The 15,000-nt window shown below is 44.0% G+C and overlaps 1 long non-coding RNA gene across 1 annotated transcript in view; it reads right to left on the bottom strand.

Moving 5' to 3' along the window:
* LOC147030309 (uncharacterized) overlaps window positions 1-15,000 on the bottom strand; it is an 83,061-nt gene that overhangs the window by 45,318 nt on the left and 22,743 nt on the right. The gene's annotated exons all lie outside the window — the stretch shown is intronic.

Below are 15,000 nucleotides of genomic sequence, written 5' to 3'. Positions count from 1 at the left end.
AGTATATATATATATATATATATATATATATATATATATATATATATATATATATACATACATATACATATGTATATATACACATACATATGTATGTAAATATGTATATACATACACATATGCCGCCAATCGACCGCGAATGTCAATAACTTGACCACGTGACTTAGGGTCCTCCGTCTTACAACCGTTTACCGAAGGACACGTGATCTCCTTATTGCGGAATTGCACCCTTGGTATGTACTTGCATTATTTAGGTTACCTAACGGATCAGGTGCAGCCGAGTAGAGCTGCCAAGTATGTACTGGTTATTTAACCCTAAAATTCAGATGCAGTCTTAACCGATGTTACTTCAGGTGCCATCACACGCACGCACGCACGCACACACACACACACACACACACACACACACACACACACACACACACACACACACACACACACACAACCCAAATAAAATTAGAGACAGCCAAGATAGATCGACACAGTTGAGGATTAATGACCTCTCAATACTTGCTGCCGCCAGTAGGCCTGCACAGCCCAGAACGCATTGGAAAGGGGAGGAAGGAGAAATACTGACGGTGTCAAGTGTATGTGTTTGAGAAGTGCAAGTGTAATGCGACGTAGGGTGCGGCATCGTGTAAGAGGAAGAATGTGAGGTGCAGGTCAGTTTAGTTTGGTTTTCAGTTTTCTGTTTGGTTTTCTTGTGAAAAGAACAGTTGGTCGGGCTTGCCCACATTGATTGCTCTTTTGTGTCCACAGTAGACGAGAGATAGATGGTAGAAGAAAGATGCGTGAGAGAAAAGAGCCTATGGTAGATTGTGTAAGAGTCTGTACGTGTAAGTGTCGCTTCCGAATGCAAGTTAAATGAGTGACGTTGAAATGGAGCAGTCCCAACTTGCAGCAGCAATGCATGACCCCATACCTGGTCATGCTGACTCAACGCTTGTCCTTGTGCCACCTGTCTCCTCAGTGAGGTCCAATGTTTGGTGATATTCTCTCCGGCGATGCTCTCAGCAATCTCTCCTGCTCTGTCCCCGGAGATGCTCTCTTCTGTCCCCAGCGATCTTTGCTTCGAATGAGCCGTATATGCTCTTTTTATGAGCTTTAGACAAGGGCAGGAGCCAAACATCGGATCAAAAGAAGCTCTCACGAAATTGAGCTCCACTATTGATTCATAGCGGTCGTAGCCACGCCCAGAATGTGAAAAATGGCTGAGTCACCGGCCAACACGGGCACGCATAACATTAAATTTAATTAACCATTTAATTACCAATTTTCAGGATTTTTCATCCTCCTTTGAATGTGCATATGTTTTCTCCAAGATAGACCTCGTCAGAGCATATCACCAGATAACAGTAGAGCTGACACATATACAAAACAGCCATCACACCTTTTGAGCTGTATGAGTTTGTTCGTATTGCATAATGCTGCGCAGACGTTTCAGAGGTTGATCGATGATGTCATCTGTGGTCTCCCTTTCATCTATGCTTACCCTGACGATCTGCTAGTAGCAAGCCCAATGGAGAAAGAACACGAGGCACACCTCCAATTACTTTTAGAGCACCTTGCTAAGTGTGGCATTGTCATCAATCCCAGTAAATGCCATTTTGGCATGCCATCACTCACCTTCCCTGTCCACGTCATCGCCAAATAAGGTATCTGCTCACTGGAGGAGAAAGTCAAGACCATAAAGCCTTTCCTGCACCCACATCACTGTGCAACTTGAGGGAGTTTGTTGGCCTTGTGAATTTTTACAGGCATTTCATCCCTAACTGCACAGACATATCTCAGCCATTGACGGACATACTACATATAAAGAACAAGAAAAATCAGCCTATCACCCTCGATGAAAAATAATTGTCTGCCTTTGAAGAGGTGAGGGTGAGGTTGGCTTAGGCTACACTTCTTGTTCATCCCAAGGCTGAAGCACCACTATGCCTCTTAGTTGATGCATCAGACATGGGAGTAGGAGGAGTTTTGCAGCAGAATGTAGATAACGTCTGGCAACCACTCTCCTTTTTCTCAAAGCTTTTCCAACCTGCAGAGACCAGATATAGCATGTTTGGGAGAGAACTTCTAGCAGCCTTCCTGTGCGTCAAACGCTTTTGTAATATCTCAGAAGGGAGGACATTCTCTGTTTAAAGACCACAAGCCATTAACCGATGTTCTCAAGTCAGGACCCAATTGTCACTCTCCAAGACAAGTACAACAACCTGATTTCATCTCCCAGTTCATGACAGACTTGAGGAAAACACAACTCTACAGCATCAGCCCCGGAAGCTGTTCCTCAAGAGCCAGTGGCCAAAAAGACATGTCTGGCCATCAAGTCTATTGGCCAGCTCGTTTTGTGCAGCTTTTTGGAATTTGAAACTTTGAAACGAGATGTTTGCCATCTCATTTCAAAGATATACATATATATCCACCTCCGATTACTTTTAGTCTGGGGTTGATGCCCGGGTCATCTTTCCGGAATACAGTTTTGCACTGTATGTTAGGGACATTCTTTTGCACTACAATTTTTACACCTTTCTGATCGATTGCTTTCTTTCTATGTTGACATTCTGGTTACTAGCAATCTTGGAGGGGGCTATTTGTGGTGTACTTTTCATCGGTGCCAACTTGTTTGTACTTTTCCACCATGAACTTTGTTACATTTACTTGTCCAAGCAATGGCAGTAGTGTATGCATGGTTTTTATCTGGTTTCTAACCAATTATTTTGCCCGACACTACGACCAGGCTCTCGTGCCTGCCCATCGGGGTACGAGCAAGGAGGAAGGCTTTAACAGAAGTGAGGATACTTTACTGGCTGGTGGCTCGCTATTTACACCATCGTGGAAATGATTCACAGACTTGAGTTTCACTGTGGTTAAACAAAAGTTCACTGGAGTTAAACCGCATTCTCAGCCCTGTCTTCAGCGACGCAGTTCCTCTCTTTAGTCACAGAGTTTTGTACTACGTTTCTGTTCATGACCCTTTCCTCCAGCACCACTTTTGCTCTCTGCACCCACAGCTTCATTCAATGTGCTGCAATGCGGCTTTATTTTCAGTAGGTTTTCACTCCTTTCAACCGCGGGAATATCCCCTTTTGGTGAGAAGCTTATTCCCATGGGCACTGACCTTTTATGACACCCATGTCACTGAGTGGATCATATTATTTTGTGGACACAACACCGAATTGGCCCAATTGTGATACACCATTTCTTGCTTCTTATTGAACTTGTGACTGTATTCACCTGCACTCAAACTTAACATCTTACGGGATACCGCTCAGACTGGACGAAGTCATCAAACTTTAGCGGTGAGTGGAAGTCGATAACTCGATTATTTATTTATGTGCATATATATATATATATATATATATATATATATATATATATATATATATATATATATGTATACATAATAATCTAAAATGAAAGAGGATTGTTTGCATAATTGAGTTTAAAGATGTTGGTTTGATTATTGTAATCCCAGCTGTTGAGCCATGAAGGATGAAATAGCTTTCTTTGTGTGGTGATCTATTAACTAAATACCACATTAGTATTCTCTGATTTTAGGTGGTAGGTGAGAGGCACTTCCCTGTGTGTTCGTGGAAATAATAGGAAGTTTTGTACTGTACCTCAATGCTATTCAGAATGCAGAGGCTCGATCTTGTTTGAGTAACGACGTTGCAGATTATGTTTGCTTGGCTAATAAACTCTGCTCCTCTACAGTTTGAATACAGCCAAGTCATGTTAACAGCACATGACTTCATTTGTTCTTCTGTTGGGAAAGTTTCAACGCTAGTTTCATTTTAGGCTTTATATCCTGTATCTGAGAATACAACAGCAAACCAACCAAACTGCCCAGCGCAACAAAACTGCCCAGCACAACCAAACCACCCGGCACAACCAAACGGTATAGCACAGACAGGGCACCCTCACCTTTGAGCCGTCCAGTCTGGGGTTGATTCCCGATCCAACTACACTGTTGGATTGTGTTTTATGCAGATATGGTATTACATCACTGAGTACTCTTTTCCTTGAAGGGACGTTAAGTTGGCTGTCTCGTTCGCGAACATTCAATGGATGATAAAAGACCCCATGAATCGGCCATTGTGTCTCAAATCCTGTTCAAATTCTACGTTCCTGCCCTTGACATTCACGGTCAGCACATCAGCAGCATAGGAACGTCTCACATATGATACAACCAACTGATTGAACTCATGACTGAATCACAGTTAAATCCTCAATTTTAAATTCGGAATTTACCATGCAAGCTCTTTTTTTTCCCCTGTGTGTACATCATACAAAAATGGATCCATGGCTAATTAAATTTTGGGCCAAATCCCACAGTTGATGCAATACCTTCTGGAGGTTCAAAAAAATGGGAATATGAAAAACCTGAATACCGTTCAGTATGTACAAGGTGAGTGCTGTTGTTGTGTGTTACCTGCTAACCTTGTTTGTTAACCCTTGAAGCATCGCACTTCAGCCAGGAAAGTCACTTTTTATCAAAGGCCCTGGTGATTAGTGTGAGGAAATTAAGCCTAATTAAAAACCTATGAACTTTCAAGCTACTCTGCTCTGGGTAGTTTTAGCGCTTGAGGGAGCATGAAATTATCTTAATTTCACACGGGCAAAAAAGACCTAATTTCTCCAATGCCTTCTCTGCCTTGTTCCATTCATCTGCAGTTTGTCATATTGTGTCACATTGGCTTCCCGAATCTCCCCACCATATAAAAACTCTTTCATTTCCGAGTATAAAATCCATATTTCAGATGATTTTGAAGTCTGTGAGTCAGAATGCAGGAAGGTAAGGACACGTGATGTCATAGGCAAGGCTTCGGGACATTGGTGTCATGAGATGGGATGAAGAGAGAAGGTGAGGCTTCAGTGGGTGAAGGGTGGTGTGTCGGGGGCTTGAAAAGGTTGCATATTGCTCCGCGATTCAATTACACCAAATTGACGTCCATTTTTCACACCGTGCATGTTTTGGAAGTGAAAAGCGACCGAGTCAGTGCGTTTTAATTGAGTTACAGTACATTCTGATTGCATTAGGGTAATACATAATGGTCTTGGTGTTTGCCCTTTGTCCATCACTTGGTATCTTGCCGTGGAGATAGAGCAAAGATGGTTCTCCGCTTTGCAGGTCTGACTTCTCAGACAGCAGGAGTTTTGCACTGTATGAGATGCCATGTGTGAATTGTTAATCAAATGACTGGATTGTCGTTGTAATAATTGTATCGGTCCCCTGCTTCACAAGGATTTAATTGCATCGTGCATGAACATTAGAGTATGGGATGCATTCTCTCAAAATATACACACCCAGTAAGTATTCTGGCTGCATTGTGCACCTACAGTCCAATCAATCAGTCAATCAGGAGACCACCCCGACTGACCTGTGATGAGTGACTGCTTGGTGCTGGCCTCCGCGGCACACCCTGATCGCTTTCCCAGCGATTAGCCACTCAAACTCAGGGGCTTTTCCAACTAATTTACTTCGACTAGTTTCGATTTGCCTCAGTTTCCCACAAAAGGCAAAAGCAGACGTAAAACCAGCTTTACGAGGTGGGCAAAAAGGTGTCTACCTCTGCTTTTTCCCCATGGCCATACCAGTTAACCGCTACTGACATGTTGGTGACACGTCTTTATTAACATCTCGTTTTGTGAAGTTTATTCCAGCTTTCTCTATTTATTGCGATTCTAGCTTTGTCGAGATGGGAGAACCTGCTGGAAGGACAACAGTTTCTGCAGCACTTCACAAATCTCGGCTTAAAAAGAAAATATTATACCACCTATGTTTTCCTTATTTGTCTCCTTGCATAGTGCCTGGATTATTTAAATATCTTCAGTTGGAAAATTTTATTTATCAAAATGAGTGTTCAGTTTTGAATTCTGATCAGTCAAAAAACTTCCACAGGAAGTGGCAAATGGATAACTTTCGTCTGAGTATTATGTTATCACAGATGCTGGCTATTCAAATCTGGGATACTCTTGCTTAAAAAAAGACTACTTATGGTTAGTGTGTTTGCCATCATATATTTCCAACCAACAAACAACTGTCTCATCACTCATGGTCTGGCACTGGATGTACTCATGTCAGATCCTTACGAGTTGCTCAAAATATCTCGGCAGGCTTTTTATCTCCACCAAAGAACGATGGACTCAATAATATGCCTTACAAGCCAAAGCTAAATGTCAGTTTATAGTCAGATTCAATTCCTCAGAGAACCCAGAAGAAGGTAATTTATAATTATCTCCCCATACCAAGTATAAATGGACCTTTTGTGCGCAAACCAGGATGAGCTCGAACCAAACTACATGTTCTCATTAGAATGGCAGGAGTCTGATCCAGACATCATTATCTTATTGATGAATTCTGCATTGTGATTACAGCAATACACCAGCAAGCCATACTGTCAGTCACTAATTCATTGTGAGCAAGATACACATCCATGCTGTGACAACTTTGTAAAACTTGAGAAAGCAGTTACTGTTCCATCTTCTTGGAAGTACACTTAAGAATGAAACATCATGTTGGTCAACTTCAAATGAGATGCCTGTGCATATGCACAGCTTCTTTCTATCCATATACATAGATATACACCAGCAAATACCATCCATTTGAAGCAGGGTCCAAATATATATATATATATATATATATATATATATATATATATATATATATATATATATATATATATATATATATATATATATATATATATATAGTTACGGTTGTGGAAATTCACAAATCACCATTCAGGTTCCCCGACGATCAGTTATGTCGATAAGTGTGTGTTCCAGGTTAGATTTCCCCATCGATGTATAACGGGTTTATTTGTGTGCCGGGCTGTGAATCTTTGAGTTAGCCATTATTCTTTCTCTATCTTTTATTTTAAACAAACACACCACTCCTCAACAACATCTCTACAACCACGCCACCTCCACCAAAACATCAACAAACTCCACAACCACGCCACCTCCACCACATCTCAACAACATCTCTACAACCACGGCACCTCCACCACAACACCACAAACTTTACAGCCACGGCATCTCGACAAACAAAAAGAACAACTCAACAACTCCCGCCCCGATATTCTGGAACGGGTAAACAGAAGTGACGGTTGGGGCGGGTCCCTCAGAACGGGTAAACAAAAGTGACGGTTACAAAAAGTATGCTCTGAAGAAAAACAACTCCATCACTCCGATGATTTTTTCCCCGCGCGCCGAGAAGGGAGGGGCGGATGCCCCGGACCCGATAAAAGGGCCGTGTCAGAACGCCGTGAGAGAGTGGGTGAGAGAGTCAAGTGGAGAGTTGGTGAGTCCAGTCGAGTGGAGAGTTGGTGAGTCCAGTCGAGTGGAGTCGAGTGGAGTTCGGGTCTGGAGTCCAGAGTCGGGAGACGAGAGAGAGGAAGGCGCATCGGAGAGTCGGTTGGCAGTTGGGGGGCAGCTCGTCGGAGAGTCGGGAGACAGCCGTGGAAAGTCGGGTGCGCTGCTAGGCCCTGGACCAACCAAGCCGCCGTTACAACAACTGCCGCCTTGACGACGAGACATACGGAGGGTCGCCGACCAAAAGACTCATCGAGTCGCCTCAAGGGCGACAAAGGTAACCTGCCCGGCCTCGCGGAGCTCCTTCGGTCATCGCAGCTCCGAGGAATATTAAAGGTTTATGAGCCCAGTTCTATCTTTCCTTTCTGGGGTTTTTGCATGAAAGTCTGTGGCGCCTTGTCCATAAGTAGAATTGTTCTCAGTGCATGTACGTAATAAATAGATAACGGCTGTAGGTTTTTGCTTGTGTTATGTCCCATCCCCCCATTCATTGCATACGTGTGAAAATAAATGTCCCCATTGTTGAAATGTTACCTGCTCATTGCGTCCCTTCCTCCATTGACTGCCATAACTGCATTCGGAATAATTAGCTGGCTGATTAATCTATATTAATATTTCGGCACGCCCCTTTTTTTGTTCCACCATCAGATTTTTGTTACTGCATGAAATGAAACAAGCTTTGACATATATAGTAATGATATTATTGTCTTCCTTAAGGGGCCCCTCAAAATTTGTTTTGACGATTATCTATATTCATATCTATATTAATATTTCGGCACGCCCCTCTTTTTGTTCCACCATCAGATTTTTGTGACTGCATGAAATGAAACAAGCTTTGACATATATAGTAATGATATTATTGTCTTCCTTAAGAGGCCCCTCAAAATTCGTTTTGATGATTATCTATATTAATATTTTGGCATGCCCCTTTTTTTGTTCCATCATCAGATTTTTGTTACTGCATGAAATTAAATTATATTAATATTTCGGCATGCCCCTTTTTTGTTCCACCATCAGATTTTTGTTACTGCATGAAATGAAACAAGCTTTGACATATATAGTAATGATATTATTGTCTTCCTTAAGAGGCCCCTCAAAATTCGTTTTGATGATTATCTATATTAATATTTTGGCATGTCCCTTTTTTTGTTCCATCATCAGATTTTTATTACTGCATGAAATGAAATTATATTAATATTTCGGCATGCCCCTTTTTTTGTTCCACCATCAGATTTTTGTTACTGCATGAAATGAAACAAGCTTTGACATATTATATAGAAATGATATTATTGTCTTCCTGAAGGGGCTCCTCAAAATTCGTTTTGATGATTATCTACATTAATATTTCGGCACGCCCCTTTTTTTGTTCCATCATCAGATTTTTGTTACTGCATGAAATTAAATTATATTAATATTTCGGCATGCCCCTTTTTTTGTTCCACCATCAGATTTTTGTTACTGCATGAAATGAAACAAGCTTTGACATATTATATAGAAATGATATTATTGTCTTCCTGAAGGGGCTCCTCAAAATTCGTTTTGATGATTATCTACATTAATATTTCGGCACGCCCCTTTTTTTGTTCCATCATCAGATTTTTGTTACTGCATGAAATGAAATTATATTAATATTTCGGCACGCCCCTTTTTTTGTTCCATCATCAGATTTTTGTTACTGCATGAAATGAAACAAGCTTTGACATATTATATAGAAATGATATTATTGTCTTCCTTAAGGGGCTCCTCAAAATTCGTTTTGATGATTATGGTAGTTAAACAGTTCATGTTCATCCGACTTTTTATTATTCCTACTGCACTTCATTAGAACATAGATTGTGGACGGTTGCGCAGATCCCAGGAGAACTATAGCTGTACAGAACAATTCATATTATCGATGGATAAAAATGATATTTGATATTATAATAAATTGTTTATTTAAAATGTCTTCAAATTTTGTGAGTTTTTAGTTTGTTGTGAAATATTAGGTCCTCGGGTCTCCGCATAGTGGCATACAGGCTTAAGTCGTACTTCTGTTTACTCCCGTAGAAAATCACAGAACCATCCGATCGACATGCTGTTAACAGTTTCAGAATCAGCTAAATTCTACAACATATGAATATGGAGACGAAACTGATCCGGCCAGCTGAAATCTACAAGATATGAAAATGTAGACGAAACTGATCCGGCCTTTTGGATCATTTTAAAGTAGGGTGCCCTGTAATTTTAATGCTCTCTCTGGATCCTCCGGAACTCACGAATGGTACACGTTGTGTAGTCACTAAACTACGTGGTAATGTCATCGAAGTGGAGCTACTGCGGGACAGTCGAAGGGGAAAACCTGAATGATAATCAATGGATATAAATGATATAATATACTGTTTAAAATACATTCATGCTATCTGTCTTTTACCATATGTTGCCAGTGACACCCGTTGAAGACGGGCGCCTTTACTAGTAGCTGATAAAACGTACATCTGGTCCGATGGGGCTTGGCGATATAAAACTGCTCGGCAATCGCAAACGGAACAAGCTGCTTAAAGCGGCTCTTTTTGTGCAGGCTCTGTTGAGGTGTAAATGCCTGGCATTTCTATCTTCGCGAATAATTCGGTACATGGACAATTCGGCGATCGACCATGTAGCGCGCGGACAGAAGAGTTGGCTGATTTATGGTGTGGTTAACAACACCCGTAGCTGGGTTTCGACGTTGATCTGAAAAGCTGCGACTCGATTGCTCGTCCGGTGGGCGCGCACGGCCGTAATTTAGCTAAAGGCGGTCGCCCGCACGCCGGGCGGGTAAAAATCCACAGATATATATATATATATATATATATATATATATATATATATATATATATATATATATATATATATATATATATATATATTGTTGCGGTTCTCGGAACCGCATGCATTCAACAGATAGTGGTCCCAAGACAGTTATTCCATTAACATACGTGTAGATAGTCCCCTTTTGTCTCGCAGGCCAACAGGGGCATGCATTGCGAGGGTCTCATAGCTAGGTTTGCTCGCACCATTTCTTCTTCATTTCATGTCTACTCTTCCTTTCTGATTATTACTGAAGTAAATCTGAGCCACGTGCACCCTGCGCTGTAAAATGGGTCCTCAGCAAATGCCAAGCAGGCACTAAACCCATAACCTTCCTGACAAAACACAGCCTGCAAAACACACTCACAGCAGTAATTTCCACCCGATGGTGTTTTCCACAACACAGGAAACGCACCCAGCATGACGCCCACGTGGCACGGAACGCGTACTGAGACCGATACTAGAAAGACAACCCCACGCTACGTTGCGCGGGATGCGAGTGTGCAAGGCACAAGTGGCGCATTCCTTTCAACCCATTTCTGGACAAATTATATCGAACGGGTTTCACCCCGTGCACATGACAGCAGAATCAGGCAAACGCAAGTGCTGGCCACGTGTGTAATGGCGGATGTATGCGCACTGTACGGAATGTGCTCGAAGTCAGATTCTTGCACTGCTCGTGACACTTTGTTATCGTTCAGAGCTGGGCACAAATGGACACATCTTACTGTCTGTGCATGGGTTTGCCATAACATCTTACCTTCTCGCCTCTATGGCCAGCGAAGCTGCGATCAGGCGGGGGCATGTTGTACAGCTCGGGCCACGTTGGCACGCACGGAGCGGGCACGTTGGCCAGCGCTGGTTGGGGGCGTCTAAGTGGGCGTGCAAGACCGACGCTGCCCTCGGCCGGTCATCAGGCATGGCCCGGGGGTTCCTGCAAGGCGATTCATGGCACAGAGTTCGGTGTGGGCGATTCGTATCATGTCGTGTGTTCAGAGCGGGTCATCTTTCCGGAAATAGAATGTTGCAGTTTCCGGCCATTGCAGCCGGGCTGTGCAGGGGGTCGGGGCCAATCAGAGCGCCCGATTCGGGTGACGTCACCGAGTTTTGGGGTGCCCCCCTGCCTCGCGCTGCGGGGCCTACAAAGGTCGGAGCAGGTCCGTTCGCTTTCTCTCTGCTGCACTGCCTCGCCTTCCGCTCAAACTGGACATCGACTCTGCCTCCTGTCGTCATCACTGGGCTCCTCCTCCTCTTCTCTGCCCACACGACGCTGACTCCACCCTCCCAACTCAAGCCCCTCCGTCACACCCACAGTCTCGACATGAGCTGCCCGAAGCGAGAAACGATGTGCCAGCAAGTCCGGGGAGGGGAGGGGGTACCGCGCCACAGAGCACTCCCCACAAATGTATTGGTGGCACCTTCGGGTACGTTATATCAGTTATACAAAGTTACCGAGAGACCGTCGCCTCAACTCCTCTCCTATTTTGCTTCAATCCCTCTTCATTGGGTTTTCTGTGTCTGTGTGTGTGTGCGTGTCCTGGCGCCTGTCTATGTAAGTAAGCCTGCAGAAGATCGTTATTATTATTTTCAGGTTAGGTCTGCTCTGTGTCCGCTTTTATAAGTTGCTTGTTTATTGCTGCACCACACCTCTCTCCCCTATCTTTGCACAACACACCCCAATAAATCGCTTCATCGTACCACATACCTTTCCTCGCCCATTATAAATTAATTATTAATAGACATGTTCCCTGCTCATTTTTGTCTTTTCTTCCATTGGTCCAGCATTGTCCGAATCCCAGCTTAGCCGGGACTTTTTTCCCAACAATCCATTCCTTTTCGCTGAGACGTCCTTGGCAGTGTCGCTCGGCTGCATCCGATCCGGTAAAGTGATCCGGTCCGGTAGAGTGATCTGGTTCGGACAAGGCGTACCGAGGGTGTGTTCCCCGGGAATTACATCACGGGGTTATTCTTAGGTAACCGGATTAACTCGACGGAGGACTCTAAGTCACGTGGTTGAGTTATTGGCATCCACGGTCGGTTAAGCGACCCGCTGCGTCACAAAATTATCTGTGTGCGACAGCCTACAATTCCGGGGAGTCTGGTGGGAGCCGAGAAAGCTCCCCCCACCTCCCCCCCCAGTGGTCTGCTCACCCGACCCCCGCCCCACAACAATATATATATATATATATATGTACATATATACATATATATGTACATATATATATATATATGTACATATATACATATATATATATATATATATATATATATATATGTGTACATATATACATATATATATATATATGTACATATAGAAAATATGTATATATATCTTCTTCTTCTTCTTCTTTCGGCTGCTCCCGTGAGGGGTCGCCACAGCGGATCATCCGTTTGATCCGCATAGTGATTTGGCACATGTTTTACGCCGGATGCCCTTCCTGACGCAACCTTGGTCGTCTCTTACAACACAGGGATAAGGTACACCTATTTTAACCGGGGTATACACCGGCCCAGTATACTGGTACTCATTTCACCGACCTTGGAAGGATGATAGGCTGAGTCAACCCCCTGGTGTATTAATTCAGTGGCCCAACGGGGTTTGAACTCAGGACCTCTTGGATCCCAAGCCGCTGCCCTAACCACTGCGCCAACACCAGGCTATAGAAAATATGTATATGTGTATATATATATACATATATATATATATATATATATATATATATATATATACATATATACATATATACATATATATATATATATATATATATATATATATATATATATATAGATATATATATACATATATATATATATATATAAATATATATATATATATATATATATATATATATATATATATATAAATATATATATATATATATATATATATATATATATATATATATATATATATATACATTATTGCGAATTCGCGCCCACCGGCGTGCGGACGGCCGCGTTACTCGAATCGCGACCGCGTCGCCCATCGGACGGACAATTCAGTCGTGATCCTCCGGGAACTATCGCCCGGAGCCAGTCACGGGTGGGCCTTTTGACCTCACCACAATCGTGCCAATCGGCCATCCGCATAGGATAGGGTTGTTTGCCAAACTCGGCCTACCTAAGTACCCACGCGGATGGTAAACCGGGCGATCGTACCTCGCCGCAGGTCGACTCCGGACACGAGCCGCTTTGGCGGTCCGTTCCGTACTATCGGGATAACCGAGCGGTGTTATCGTCGACCTCGACGGTTCAGATTATTTACCGGGCGTTGTGCACCCACTACGAACCCTTTACGTGAAGCAGCATGGAGGGTCAATAAAGAAAAGACGAAGCGAAACGGGAAAACAGTTCACACAATGCACATTTATTTCCCGGCACATGGAAAGCACATACATACAGCCATACTGTCAAAATGCACATAAAGCAACCAAAACAAAAGCAACAACGACGCAGAGTTACTATCGACTACGCGCACACACGGCAACACTTATACAGTTCTACTTTACAGACGGCGCCAACACACATTTACACAAAAGCAAAGGAAAGAAGCCACCCTCATAGACAAGGGGGCAGACAGGCCTGTAGGCCAATTGTGCGCGTGACCTGGAGGAGCGGCCAGGTCCGCGATACCGGGGTGGGGGGGGGGGTCCTACCCGCGTCCTCGTGACACCTTGGCGGGCGAGCCGCAGATGTGGCCGCGTGGCTGTGCCCCGACTCCGTGCTCCTTGGCGGGTTTCATTGGCCCGACATTTGGAGTGGGGTGGGAACGGGGCCCCGTTTTTGCACTATCTCAGCGCGGGGGAAAGGGGGAATTGTTGATGCCCTGGGTGAGGAGAATGGCTGGCTGGCTTGGGTCCCACGATGAGCGATCCCACACCGCGACCTCGTCACCGACCGCCGTCCTTCTCGCCTCGGACACGAGCTCCTTTGCCTCTTCCCGCAACTCTTCTCAGCCGACTCCAGAACCCAACTCTCTTGATGACACTCTCTTCCCCCGGCTCTCTTCCACGCTCCAACCTAAAGTGACTCACTCCGCCACGATTCGCCTTGCGCTCGCCGTTTTATAGGCTGGCAGGATCAGCTAATATGCAAATATTTGGATCAGGATGACCTCGGGGCGGAGCCACGCTCGCCCATTGGTCGGAGGAAACAGGGGCGTGAACCTCCCCTGATCCTAGAATTCGCATATTTTGCTTTCACACAGATGCGCCTGGAGGCGGGGCCAAGCCGCCCCGCGCTTGCTAATTGGACGGATGAGAAGTGGGCGTGTTGCGTTCTTGATCCGAATTTTCCCTCGGAAAGGCCGCTATTTGCGCTCGCGGCTCGGTGCGCTCGGCACCAATCGCCGAACGGGCCCGAGACAGCCCGACGTTCAGTGTTCACAGGTGGTGCGGGAATGGCCGTAGAAGGAGAGAGGTGAAGGTGGTGGAGGGTTTTCGGTGGTGGTTGATGGTTATGGTGCCGTTGGGAATGGCGGTGATGCGATGTTTGCGGGATTGAGTTGTGAAGGTAAAGGTCGTGGCTGTTGGCGTTGTTGTTGTTGTCTGAGGGTTGGAGCATGGTTGTGGTTGGTGACGATGGCTGGCGTGGTGGTTAAGGTGGTTGTGTGATGCGGTTGAGACGTGGTTGGTTCAAAATAAAGATAGAACAGAAAAAATGGCTAACTCAAAGTGTCCAGCCCGAATGGATCACATAAATTCCCTCTATACAATGGGTTTGGGCTAACTACACATGTACTTAGAGATATCTCACCTACGGGCACTGAATGGTGCTTTGCGAATTTCCGCAGCCGTAACAATATATATATATATATATATATATATATATATATATATATATATATATATATAT

This window comes from Eptatretus burgeri, chromosome 3 (genome assembly GCF_056783735.1).
Source record: "Eptatretus burgeri isolate ZD-2024b chromosome 3, Ebu_testis_v1, whole genome shotgun sequence".
Lineage (NCBI taxonomy): Eukaryota > Metazoa > Chordata > Myxini > Myxiniformes > Myxinidae > Eptatretus > Eptatretus burgeri.
This window is presented reverse-complemented; position numbering and strand designations above follow the sequence as displayed.